At 41.4% G+C, this 14,610-nt stretch overlaps 1 protein-coding gene across 1 annotated transcript in view; it reads right to left on the bottom strand.

The window, feature by feature from the left end:
- The window catches only part of LOC110829231 (uncharacterized), a 300,697-nt gene that overhangs the window by 181,636 nt on the left and 104,451 nt on the right, over nt 1–14,610 (bottom strand). Inside the window, exon 2 of the mRNA XM_087353953.1 lies at nt 4,912–4,945. The gene's annotated coding sequence lies outside the window, so the exon portion shown is untranslated. The remainder of the gene's footprint in view (nt 1–4,911; nt 4,946–14,610) is intronic.

Genomic DNA, 14,610 nt, shown 5'->3' on the forward strand with positions numbered 1-14,610 from the left:
ATTTGCATACAAATAAGTCCTTGTTCTCCTCGCTAAATACCGCTTCCTTCTGTGTCCGCAGACACGAACAGAACGTTTAGCAGCAAATTCTCCTCGGCACAAAGGCCTTTCCCCTCATCCAACCTGATACACATTTTGTATTAAGTGCGTTCCGCTCCTGAGCGAAATCCTCTTGATCCGTACTCGAATGGTACGTTTCCATTTTCGTCAGAGCAGACGTTCGAGTGTCTGCGAGAGGTTTCTCGAGGAGAATACGTCATTTTTCGCGATGTCTCAACACCCCCAGCGTTACGCAAGCTACGCACTTGAAGTGATGCGAGGTGATTGATTAATGATAATAACAACTTCGCTCTAAGACATAAGCGCAACTCCATAAACGCGTGTGGTACAGCATGAGAGTAGAACTCCACGCTATTCAGACATCGTTAAAAGTATATGGTGTGGAGTGGACTGATCTGGCTCAGCGTATGGACCATTGGTGGGCCCTTGTCAACACGGTAATGAATGTTCGTGTTCCATAAAGCACGTTGAACTTGCTGAGAAACTATCAGCTTATCAAGAAAGGATACGCCGTTGGAGTGAATTGATTCTTCAGTGAAGAGACGTGTTCAGTGGATTTAGGATGCTGTTTAACTGAGCGCTCAGTGGGCTTTAATGGTATACATGAGATTGCGAGTGTTCTGGAAACAGCAGGGACAAACAGTGGATAATAAATTATCTGAGCACGTTTACGAAACATGAGTTGAAAACGTGCTGGTGACAGGGGAACAGCCCCCCCCCCCTCTTCCACGAGCTGCCGTTTCCAAACATGACCCGCTGTCCCTGAATAACACTGAACTGATAATAAAATCGATCCCAATTATTAGTTACAATTCCAGCCACTGACATCTAGCGGCGTATGAAAAAAGGCGGCCTTGAAAGTTAGCACAAACGAGCTATTTTGCGAAACAACAGTGTCATTACCAGGTAAAACGTATAAGTACAGGATTGAGCCAAAACAAATACGTGGAGCCGATGCGTGGATTGGGTGATCTGTGTATTATTTAACGATGCTGTATAAACTACAGGAATTATTTAAAGCACAATAACAAGATAATGTTCGAGGAACTTTGAAAATGGCGGGGGAACAAGCCATATCTGATTGATTTAAGTTAAAATATATACTGTCTGAATAAAATCACGAGAAGCCCCCCAGCACAGCCAGTATCGCTGGCGAGGTTCGAACGGGGGACCACCTGAATACATGTCAGAATCTATCGACTTAGTCACGTAGGGAAGAATTTAGATTTGTAATAACACTTCAGACTCATACGCCAAGAATAATGAGTCTAATTTGGATCAGAAAATATGGACTACAGTGACAATTTTTAATTTTAAAAAAAAATATTTCTAACCCTGGAATCAAACAGAATTCTGCTGTCATTTGTGGCACGTTTCTCATGTAAAGACGGTTATAATTTAAGCTACCTTAACTCAGGAATGTTAATGTCTGATTTGCGACGCAGTTAATGATTACCGATTACCACCCCATGTCCAACCCCTACAAACCTTAGTTAATTCCTTACGAAACCCATTATCCTAGCAGCAAAGTAGAGCGTCTTTTATCCGAAACCAATGTCGCATCCGAGGCATCGTTCCTCTTCACTTCCATTACTTGAACTAACGCAGATAAATCGAAACGCGAAAAGAAATCTTTAGAGCTCTGCACAACAGGTTCTACGTCTTTCTTCCTTTCTCCTGCGGCGTGTACAGCGTGGAGTATAAGGTCACGGGGCCGTGTTCCGGCCAGTAAATGTCAAACACACTTACCATTACAGTTATTTATTCACCAGAAAAAAAGTGAGCATCAATATTCCAGGCAGGGTCCTGACATTCCCATTCCAGAAAATCCGGGTCCCTCCCGCAGTGCGTAACGGAGGACCGCACGCCAAGTGCAATTCGGATTAAGTCCTTTTCTCTAAGACCCGCGCAGATAAGTCCCCACCCACTGCACCCCAGTCCAAAACTTTTCTCGTGGCGTTTAGGAAGAAGGCGCCGGGATCTTTCGAGAATCTCTGGCCCGCGTAAATATTTTATGAGGGCGGGCGGAGGGAAGACGTAACAGGTGGCTCACAGCTGGGCAAGCGGATAAAAAACAAGAGAAAGTGGAATCGCGATCACTCAGTACGTGGAAGGACCAGTAAGTAGGAAGATGCTGTAAGGATTGCCGCTAAAATGTTTAGGTCAGGTTGTTCGTCCTCTGAAGTGTAATCCGTGGCGTGCTGATATTTCGTAGCTGAAAACCGCATAAAACAACATCGAGTAAGCTCAGAGCCTCAGTGTTCGTCGTGTACGAATGAGCTTTAAAGCGTCCATCACTTCCCAGACGTTATCATCAATTATCGATAATTTACCAACACACCCGCGCAGCGAATTCCTCAGGAGCACGTGGACAATCGATACGTACCATCCCAGCCCTGCAAAGGGTTCTCTCTCTCACTGAGCATAATCTGCGGTAATGAAACCCTAATAAGCAGTAATTGGCCGCTTCATTACGCAGATTGGCTCTCAGGTGCGCGCAGTGCACTCAATATGCCGCTACAAATACACGTGGCCACGTAAAGCAGTGACATCTTTCGGGAAGCGATACAACGCGACTTTCGTCATACGCGCTTTTCCATATCCGCGGTATTATTTTCGTGCTACATATACCAGCATCTCATAGTCCTTGATTCTATATCACTCTAATGATGTAAGCAAACGGAGAACTTTTATTAAACTCCCCATTGTGCAATTATGTCTGATAGCGTGGAGTAGATTAAACTGGCTCACAGCAGGATACGATGGCGAGTCTCTTCTGAACACGGTAACGTCATTCCTGTTTCCGTCTCCACAAAGTGTTGCATATTTATACAGTTCCAAAAACGCCTACTGTATCTTGTTTTCCGAAAGCGCGTACAATCCGAACACTTCATGAAAGCACCAGTTCTCTGTCTCAAGGCGCGCGAATCACATTCGTTGCTTAATATCGTCTTACGTAACTTTTACATCGCGAGTGGCCAATGACGTCAAACGCGAACTGGATCTTACGCCTTCTGAGATAGTAAATAACAGAAAGTTTAATGAAGATAGCAGTCGTGTGACGTGGAGAAACAATATCCCGTATTGCTACTTCTAGGTTTTGCTCCTGGTTGAGAAAAGGAAGTCTAAGGAGTTGAAACTGTTTTCTGGAACAAACATTTCCGATGTTCATAATCTAAGAAACTCCAAGGAATACAATCATATCTTCGAAGCTGATAGTCGCTCACCTGGTGAAGTCAATTAACTTAAACTTAGAGTTTCATAATCCAATGGCATTTTAGTTGCTTAAATTTTTTTAACTTAGCAGCAGAGAGAATTACTTTTGCATTAAACACCTTCTAATGGATGGCGCACGGAGGTGTGGACTGACTTACCTGGTCCAGTGTGGTCTCTTTAGGGCAAGGCAATCAGTCTCGTCATTCTGTAATAGGCGGGAATACTGAGTACGCAAATATCAGCTTCTGAAGCTTCACGTTTTCAGCCATTTATTTGCAGAATAAAAATTGTACAGCGCCAGAACATTGCCTATTAAAATGCAAACGACGGAATTTCATTTTTCATCAATCACTAAATGAGTGGGATCTGGCTGACGTCAAATTAACTTGCGAGCATGATAACATTTGTTCGGTGTACTGTGCAAACAGCATTTGCCCTACGTGAAACTGTAAAGGACAGAGGGGAAGGTAACACTTGGCAGTCACAAAATTTCATGTGTTCCGTTAACAACTGAATATACAAACAAACAAACAAACAAGTAATTTATTTCTGGTGAGACTGTCTAATATCCCTGTGGCACCATTCAATCGTGACCCCCCCTTCTCTAACCGCTTCGGTCTATATTCTCCAACCTCTAATGTATTTGTATCACTGTATTCGAATCACCAGTCTGAAACAAAAAGCTAAAAATAATGTAGAAATACGGCACCAATTTTCGTAATTCGAGTATAATTATGAGTCGACCAGCGACGCAAAGAATAGATCTGGTATTTCTCGCAAAGGTGGGCGATACGTTTAAATGTTTCAAAAGGATAATTCTGGCAATTATGCGGCGTTGCAAAACAGCTCGAAGTAATAAAAACGGCGTATACGAGAACAAGGCTTCACCGTTCCGATGCAAAAAAGGAAAACTCAAATTTAAATCAAACGATTGCTTAAATTTATACAGTAAAATGATTATTTGAAGCCAAAGACTGAATAATATTTAAGAATTCAGTCCGTACCGCAAAGAAAACACAACACTTCTACATTAAAAAGATCAGCTCGTTAACGCTGTTAAAGGAAATAATCGCTGATTACGGTGAGAATCATACAAAACCCATAAACACGAAGTGTTACTGATCGTTGAAGCAGGTGGTACGTATAGTTACCATTCGATTTAAAGGGTTAATAAGTCAAGTTGAAAACCTAGATAAGAACATAGATTTTAACACACGTTTTATACAACGCAAACTTCATGCTTTATTATAGATTACATCGATAAACAGCATTTCAAGACTCATTTACGGCACTTGGAAGACCAGACGTAAAAGTGAAGATAATATTAAAATGGGTTTCATAAGACTAGGGTGTGAAGATCTGATTTTAACTGGACATGGAGACAGTCACTGAGCACAGTCAGCATTGTCGTGGTTTTACGTGCCTGAGAAGATGATAGTGGCTTAGCCAGCAAATACATTCCCGGCACTGTACGGAAATGAAAGGTTCTTTACCGAAACCACAAAAGCCTATTCGGGGTGAGATGAGTGCAGTCCACACCCACGGACGTTTTGCTCTGATGTTCATTTAAAAACGAAACCCACAGTTTTTGAATAAACACAACACAAAGTAAAAAAATGCGTGTGTGTACTTTACCTCTCTGCTGTTGAACGGCGTGTAGTGGCCCGTCCTGCAAAGAAGCAAACGAAAGCGTTATCAGGTTCCTGCTTCAATTATAAAACATTCGAGGACAAAAGAGAAGATTTAAACACGCAAGACTCAAATCGTACCTCTTCTTTTCTATGGGTGTGAAACTTGGTCGCGCCTGACATGAGAAGACACTGACAATGGGTGTTTCGGAACAGGGTTCCTGAGGAGAGTATTTGGACTTAAGGGGTAGGGTTTGTCTGCGATGCTCAGGGTGGAGACGCCCCATAACCACAGGAGGTACGTCATTTGGGAGACCAAAGAAGGGAATTTCACATCAGCTTCGATGTCGAAATTCGTCGCCCAATCACGTCTCACTGGGCTAACAAATCAGACTCAAACACCCAGCTCTGTACTAATCACTACAACACAAATGGATGACAATGAAACCAGTGCGTCTTTAATCCAACCGCGGTATGAAAACGTGGTAAGACGCATCCCGAAGAGAAATGCTCGCATGAAACAGGCCGAATTTCAAAGCATCAAAAAAGTCTACACAAAAATATATTTTGTTTTCATCCGTCGAAACTTAACACCGCGAAAGTCACATCGTTTCGTCTCTCTTATTCCCTCGGGACAGAACCAGAACAGGACTTCCGGGAGCAATTTTATGCGGAGACTCAAAACACTAAGACAGACAAATCTGCGATCAACCGGATCAACTGATGGCGGGGGGAGGGGGTTGGTTGATGCCTTCTCTCTTATAGTGTGTGATATTGTGTCTATAGAAACAATTACACGCCCTTTTGGTTTCAGAGTGTCATACGCCCTTGGTCAGTGCCTCGACGTCGACTTCTGTCTTCGGCTCCTCGTCTGTACTCTGAAGTGCCGTACGGACATTCTCAGCACCTGACAGCAGCTGTGCACGTGATCCCGCACGAATACGGCAAACTGTCTGTACGTAGCTTAAGTACGATTTGTGTCAAATGTCGTATGGAACGCGTTTGCTCACGAACACTTACAGAGAGATTAATGCGAACTGCGGCAACCAGAAATGAAACCTGATATTGGAATATTAGTCCAGCACAGGCAGTGTCAAGTATCCCACTAATGGCTAATTTTGTTAGAGAAAAATACTGAGCAACACGAGCCTGATGTCAATACTAACCTTAACTCTGAAGAATTACTAAATAAATTGCCACGGAGTTTCATTAAATTTACTTCACGTATTATAATACCGCCCGCAAGTCAGCGGATTTAACCCCAAGTCTGAAAAGGTCGATAACCCCTTCTGTAAAGTGTTCTGCATTCGATAAACGCGGTTAAAAATGTGAAATTTATGGCCCAGAAAAGTTAATCAGCTTACAAACCAGCACACGATGCCTACCAACTAGACTCTTAGCGTTCCAAGGAATTTTAATGTTAACGAAGGTTCTGGACGTAATTGGTCGGGGGTGTGAACGCTTGTTAGTGACTGATACGGTAGGCGGGGTACGTTGGTTTGGGGTGGAGCTGAGGTGGGTGTGTTAATGTGGACTGTAAACAGGTCAGAGACTTAATGGGCAGAATAATGATTGAGGCATTGTGTTCCCGTCTGGCGCTGTCAGTTAATGACCAAGTGTGAAACTCTAATGGACTGATCACGACAGGGCACGCGAGAGCCCGGTAACCGATCCGCGTTCTTGACTTGTCTATAAACGAACCACTTCGACCGACAAACTTTTCTCATGTAGAACGTCTCGCTCTGCCTAATGCACAGTCCACGGGTCCTTCTTGACAAGCTGATATTGTCTCAACTAGTCGATAAATTCTTTGACTTTCGTGAAACTCGAAGGTTTATTACCGTGGTCAGAGGATCTCGTCACAGTCGCTGAGCCAGTTGAATCCAATGACCTCGTTGAATGCATAAAATGTGTATAATAAAAGAGGTAGTATATTTGCGTCATATTGTGAATTAGGTTAATATTTTAATATTTTCCGTCAAATCACAATTTTAATAAGATAATAAAATATTTAAAATATCATTTCACGTTCCGCATCGAATGATCGATTTACAACGTTCCAATTTGTAAATCGATCATTCGATGCGGAACGTGAAATGATATTTTAAATATTTTATATATTTTATTATCTTATTAAAATTGTGATTTGACGAAAAATATTAAAATATAATACGAGGAAAATCACCGATCCTTTCTTTGTAAACCGCACTGAAATAATGAAACTACTTAATTACTTCTTCGTATTACGAAAACTTGTGAATAATGTACATGTCTGTATGGACCCATTATCTGGTGCATTTAAGAATTAAACGTTTTGGTATGCAACGAAACAACTGTGGACAAAGATCGTTCTTGCACTATAAACCAGTCGTGATCAAATTCCAACCACAAAGTAGAATCAAACTGAGAAAACTTAACGAAGGAGATAGAAATGGAAAATGAGGATTCTCTAGCACAAAAGCTTTGGATTTACGACGTTTGCTTGTAGTCACTTATCCGTATCCCAGCACATGTCATGGTATTTATCAGCAGGTTTATAAATATCACAGTTTCAGTTCTGAAAAGTGAAGGCAATAATTTGTAAATGCCTCATAAAAGATGCTGGAAAAGCTGGATCAAAGAAAAATGTTAAGAACTTCATAAATAATGACTGACCGCGAAGTCCAATGCCTTCACTTCGAGCTCAACATAAGACACACGGCGCCGAGCAAGAGTGGCTCAAACGAGAGACCGACTTAAGACCACGCCCTTCCATGGACAAGGGCGGTTTGTTCCCCTCACAGAAGGTCAGCGCAGAAGAATGAAGGGTCATGACCCCGTACTGATGAACCTCGTCAGCGTAGTTTGACCCAAGGCGAACTTTCAACAGGGGGAGGGGGGGGGTAAAGTTCAATTGCTTTTTAACATCACTGCTCGTCATATCGGATTCAACCCTTTGAAACACGAGCTGTTCAATGTCAATGCGAGACTTCGCGACGCTCGGCTTGTCTCTGTTAACTGGGTCAGAGTTAATTTATTTATGCAACTCCTACGCGGTTTCTGGACAGTGCAGCCAACTTTTGCGCTAGGACGCGTTCCGATGCCTCCGGTAGATCCGCGATCTTTAAGAAAGTACTGCAAGACTAACATCTGGCACCATTTGTTGCTTGTTTGACATCGCTTATACAACTTTTTACGGTAAAGAAGATGATTATGACAAAGTCACTGGAAATAAATGAAATGTCGCCTGCTTTGAGGTCTGATTTCAGAATCTGCGTAAAGCGAGAAAATTCACCAAATGTCTCGGCAAGAATTCCCTCTTTTAGTCGAGAATCGAATCGGGCCCTTCCGAATACCAATTAACCGTACCATGTGTGCTATGAACTACATTAATAATTTCATTTGTCAGGAACAAAACGCCGGACATTTGCGAATAAGTTACGTATGATGAAATCAAGGAAGACGAGATGAACAGGCAGTGTAGCACGCACTGGAGACTTAAGACACAACAGTTTTGGTCGAAAACACTGATTGATTGTACATAGGCGTAAAAGTATATTATTAAAGTCGATCCTAAGAAACTGTGGAGTTATTCATGATTAGCGACGAACAAGGAAAGCGTACCTAAGCTTCGCGTTGCCCCGGGTTACAAATGAGAGGGACACAACGAGCGTACTGTGCGTGTGGTTCTTTACCTCCGTTGCTATGGAAACGTGTTTGCAAGAGCTAAGGTGTTTTTGTATTTACTTCAGCAAACACTCAGCCCTTATAAACAGTCGTTATAATAAATAATGAAATTTTCTGAAGAGGGGAAATTACTGTAATCAACCAATTTGAGAATCTCACTTTGTGAAAATTCGCATGACAAGGCTGCAACACCTGTCCCTTCAAGCAATCACAAAACACCAACAAACACGGGACATTTGTCTTCACTCCGCGCTATTGATTGAATTATTCGCTGCTTTAACGCGCAGTCCCATAATTGGTAAATCAGGACGGCAGAGTAACTACGTAAGTAATTACTTCCAAATTCCGCTTCACGGCTTCCATTCGTCACAGACGAAACAATGAATGAAAAAACGGAGAGTTTAATTTGTAGAATGTGGATTGTAACAGGCAGAAAAATTCTCTGGTACATGGACTTTCAAAGCGAGCAGGGCATTACCGGGTGTAACCGCAACCAAAAAACCAAAGCGATTATAGCGGGGGGGGGGGGGGGGGGGGGGGGGTTGTTGTGATGAGTAATTTACATTTAATTTCTTAATAATACTCCGAATTTGAATAATTTAGGAAATAAGCTCAAAGTTTACAGGTTTCTTCCAAAAATGAGTTAACGATGGCACGGTATTAACACTTCATAATAGTCGTATCATTTGAAACGCCCGGAACTTCCTTCTTACGTCACACACACGTGTAACAGTCGAATGGTCTCTTTCCATGCAAAAGATCCATCGCCTTTTCTTTAACACGGGGAAGGAATTTCTTGATCGGGTAACCACAAACGTCTGAAGTAACTTTAAGGTCCTCATGTGAGAACGTCGACTAGCGCCCTAATACAACTAGCGGCGAGAAAGAAATTCAATTAATTGGCCGGCATCGAATTACACTGCTCCGGAATGTGGGAATACTAAACATACAAGAATAATTGATATACGCTTACTCAATATCTAAAAAAAATTTCCGTAACTTTTATTTAAACTAGAAAGTCAAAATTTATGCTTATGTGGGCGATAAATGCTCAAGCGATGGGGATTCACCACGTAAAAATCGCAAAACAAAATATTTCTGTAAAGTCCCTCAACATGGAAGACTACGGTGAAATTTAGAAGTTTTATATTTTGCAGGTTTCCAGAACGAAATACCACCCGAACATAATTTATGCGAGGAGAATCTCCCGCGAATTGGTGTTGGAACCTAACGCACGCTAATTGCAGTCTGAATATTGTATAAGGCCTGAAGTTAACGTATCTGTTGGCGGTAAACAATACGAACCGGTGCAAGAGTGACTTAATTCAACCACAGACGACGGAGCTGAATCTGTTAGTACGATTTTCCCGTCTATTAAATCCGAAACACCGAAACAAACTCGATATTGACTTGTAACTTTAAGGATTTGGAAAATGATGTGGATTTCTGTATCCATTTCCACTGCCGACAGCTTCGTTGTTAACCGAAAAGAGACGCCTAGCGTTTTAGATAATCTAAACAGTAATTCATTTGAAACAGTCAGCTGATAGAAAAAGATTAGACATGATTATTAAGACCACTGACGGGATAAAACGCAGAGAAAATAATTAACACTAACTAACGTTCACAGTCTCGATTTATAGGCGTATTTATGAAATTCATCAGCAATCTCTTTTGCGTGTGGGATCCCCTATGATACAATAATAATTTTCTGTATATAACGATCTATTTTACATTAATTATAAGTATCAGGGCTGAAGATGGAGGCGGTAGGTTCCCCTGAGACATTGGTTTCTACTTATAAGTCCACTTGCAGTAGACCAACATCAGAACTCCAATCTTAAAGTTGCACACATCAACACACATTTTTCATGAACAGACCGTACAACCACGAAAACAAAATTAATGGAGTATCATATATACATATATATATATCACGAAAAATTAATACAAGAGTGAAAAAATATGGCGCAAGTTGTGGAAATGATTTGTCGCCTTGCATCTGGTCGCGCCAACTTCCCCTTTCCTCTAAACCCCCTCCTCCCCGCCGTCATTTGAGTGGATTCCAAGTCCAGACACGGGCTCGACAAAGCCTACCAAATACACGTTTCACGATATACAGCGATAATTCACTTCTGGTATTCCGATTAATAAGCAGCACGGAAATGTTTACAAAAAATTCTCTATTCCTCTTACAGTATCTGATACAGATAACAAAATAAGGAAGACAGATCTCTGGTAAAACTACTTTATTTTCAGCTCATCGCCCTGATGATGGAGGCAGAAAGTACGTCTGAAACGTCGGTAAACTTCTACCAGAACTGCAATATCAACTGAAACGTCTGCCGCATATAAGAACCGAGGCATTCTCGATCTGTGAGGGAAAAGACGGACACAGCCCAAAGCAAAGGAAACAGAAATTATTCTGTCTTGACTACGTAAGAAAGTGTTACTTAAAAGTTGTGACAGATATAAAGAAAGGAGAAGAAGCAAAGTTAAATACGAGTCTGACCCATTCACGTGCACACACTTTAAAATAAATGTTTACAAAAGTGAGGTCACGAAGAATACATAATTGCTCATACAACCATTAAAATATTTTTTGTTCCAGTAAAATAAGCGCATAAAGTCCATTAAACTCGAAACAGCAAAGAACTTTTTTGGAAAATAAGACTTGGGATAACTTACGTGTTCTGTTCTCGTTCAAACCCAAGTGAGCACAAAACACTAACACTAATGAAAAGCACTAATGTGTGCCACACTAACGTGTGATGACAATTTCATTATCACCATCATCGTCTTCCTGAAGAAGACGGCATTCTTAGATACGAAACTACACCACTGTTCCTGCATACCGCTGAACTAACCTCCTCGACGTCTGCGATGTTGGATGCAACACCAGAAGAGTTCATTTTCGCTGAATTGAAACCTTTAGAGGGGAAAGCAGAGAATACGAACCATCGTCTTCTTTAAACTCCGCCCTGTGAAGAACTCTCACGTAACTTTCCAGAACTTAGGAGATCCCATAAAAATTCTGAGGGAAAGAAAACTCTGTCCTGAGGTTGTAACGGAAGTTGATAACTTTATTGAAGAGGTGGTCGACGGAAAATTCCACTTCATGCGAGATGAAGCGTCTCCAGGCAACGCGGAATAAGAAATCCAACTCACGGATTCACCGTCGTCCTATAACAAAAATTTGCTTTCGCATTCTGGAGGTCACATTTATGAATAACCCATCGAAAATAAGAGAGTGTCAAATACCCCTCTTACTATTTAATATTATACACATTTATTGCTGTATTTTTCGACGTTTTCTTAACTCCTTAGGTTAGTCGAATGAGAAATAAAACAATTTATTAATAACGGTACGGAAAAGTCGTGAGTCAGCCTGGGAGTTCTGAAGAAAACTCAGTCAGTGTAGTCGGGGCTCAAACTCGAGCCATCATAATCACGGAACTGGAGTGTCCTGTATCAGAACTCGTTTTGAATCGCGTTCAACAAAGACTGGACAATGCTGCCACCTGTCCGCGGCTACGAGAAATCTTAATTACGACAATGACCGACAAATTTTGGGTTTTGAAGTTTATGGGTAATAAGAATCTCGAAATTCTGTTCCTTCACGAACACAAGTGTGTGGCTGGTTGCTCTCTCCGAGGGGACTGCTTCAGAAACATTTTTCCACAACAAAGACTCCTTTTGATAACACATTCTTCTACTCTTAAAGAACCACATTCTTTCTTCCGTGTGAATAGAATAAGGCAGAATGCAATTTTCTTTTTAAGGCAAAACGACCGAAGAAATTATAACGGTGTGCAGTTTAACGCGCATGCCCGATACACGAAGAACTTGTAAATCACGCCCTGCTTATAAAACGTAACTGTTATGGCCTCTAACAAATCGCTTTGTCTACAGGACAGATGCTGAAATGTAGACCGCGAATTTAGGCAAAAACGTGAGATCAAAATAATAAACCTACTTCAATTTTAATTTGTATTTACAAAATTCTTATTCTTCAGCCTATCAAAGCTACAAAACCTATTTTGTACTCTCTTTTTACAAATGTAAAATATTTATATAAAAAATGTAAAAATTAAGGCACAGGAAGCTATAAAATTGCGCGTTACTTAAAATGGGAGGAGTCTCGCATTAAGGGGGAACTATCGACAAATAGCTTTTCAGAACAGGGCCCTTAGGACACTGAGTGGACGTAAGAGGGATTAAGTAACGGGAGAACGGAGAAAAATCATAAAATGGAGATACATAACTCGTGCTCTTTGGAGACGCAACGCACGTGGGGGAAATAAGAAATGTGTAAAAATTGTACTCGAAAATCTTTAGGGAAGAGAACAGCTGGAAGACCTAAGCACAGAAGGAATAATTTAAATAACTCTTAAAGGAACAAAACGTGGCCCACGACGGGCTCCAGTAACCAAAGCTCTTTCTTTCTATTGCGCGTGCGTGAAATGCGTGGAATTCGACAAGAAAGGCTACAATCAGCGTATTAGAAAGACTGCACCTGCTCTACACATTTAACGTTTCCTTTTCCCGAACGCTGACTGTGACCACGTTCTATCTGTAAACGATTCCAACACCAGACGTCAAATCTCGTCTGAATAAGTTCTTCCCGGCTTATCACTCACGAAGCAGTCCCGTTGCTTAGCAACTTCGTGCTCGCTTCTTACCTGAAAACAGAATAATCCCCTCATTCGGCTCGGCAAACAACGAGAATTGCGGCGCCAGGCAAAGTGAGAGACCGACTAACCTGTATCAGCCGATAAGAACGTGTACAGAACAGATGAATGAGATATTAATGCAGTTAATGGCTTCCTACAACAGTTGTAACACGAAACAGACTGTGTTACGAGGAGTTTGTACCATCGGCGGTACACGTCTGCATTCACATAACACAATGGCGGAACACACGACGAATGTGCAAACGATCTTCTGACAGCTGATATCAACGATGAACACGAACAATCCCATAACTGATGCATAGGGTTACGTTTCTATGTCAACGTCAATGAAACACGAAAATTCCCGGGCAAGAAACTCACTTCATGTCCCGGATTTGAGTCAAGATACTCAGCTCGTATCAGCTAATGCAGGAACACAACAACGCGATGGTTTTGCCCATCGGCTCGATAATTGAACTAGAAAACCAGACCACACAAACCGGAACGATAACATAGAACACATCAGGACAACGACACAACACACAAAGCGTCAGACTTTGAATTGTACGTGCATTTAACCCGAATACGTGGCAGATGAAACGATGGTTTATACATTAAATGATTCACAATTAACAGGACGGTGGTGGACAGAGATCACTTTTGCACAAAACCAAGCTACGGTCGCGTAGCAACTACAGTCCGATAAACAGACGGGCAAACATAATGTCACTTCAACGACCATTTACGTAAAAATGAGAGTCGTGTATCGCAAATCGACAAGGAAAGAGACTGAGAAACCAACAAAATAAGAGAAACTGATTTATGCTCAGTGTTACATTAAACTTCGTAGTCTACGTGTATTCAAAAGTGCATCTGCTATGTCGCCTAAACACACACGCGTGTTTGCTGGTACTCACTTTCTACTAAAATAACTACGCACCATAAAAACTGTGACTCTAGGACGTTATCACTTCCTGGCGCCTGAAGTGCATTTTTTCTCTAACTCAGAGTTAAATTAGAATTACGTAATAACTTCACAGGACAGAGTTCTTCTTGAGAACCGGATAATCCCTTGGCAAAGCAACATTTGAACGGATCCTAAGGGACCTAGTGGCTTAGACAGGGTTCAACGAACGCCCTAGCTCATAACAATAAAAAACCTCGAAGTATATAAGAATGCAACGGCTAACCTTTTATGTATTCATTTCAAATTAATTTTGTTTCAGACGAAAACTACGAAAAACTTCGTTTGCCCTTGCAAGTAACAAAATAAATCTTCTAATATAATTCTACTTCAACATTCATCTGAAGAAACAATACCAACTTTCATCTTCCTGGAAATATTCAACTATTGTTATTGTCGATGA

Source organism: Zootermopsis nevadensis, unplaced genomic scaffold (genome assembly GCF_977971745.1).
Source record: "Zootermopsis nevadensis isolate Lab colony 2312 unplaced genomic scaffold, Znev_1.0 Znev_ptg000022l, whole genome shotgun sequence".
Taxonomy (NCBI): Eukaryota; Metazoa; Arthropoda; class Insecta; order Blattodea; family Termopsidae; genus Zootermopsis; species Zootermopsis nevadensis.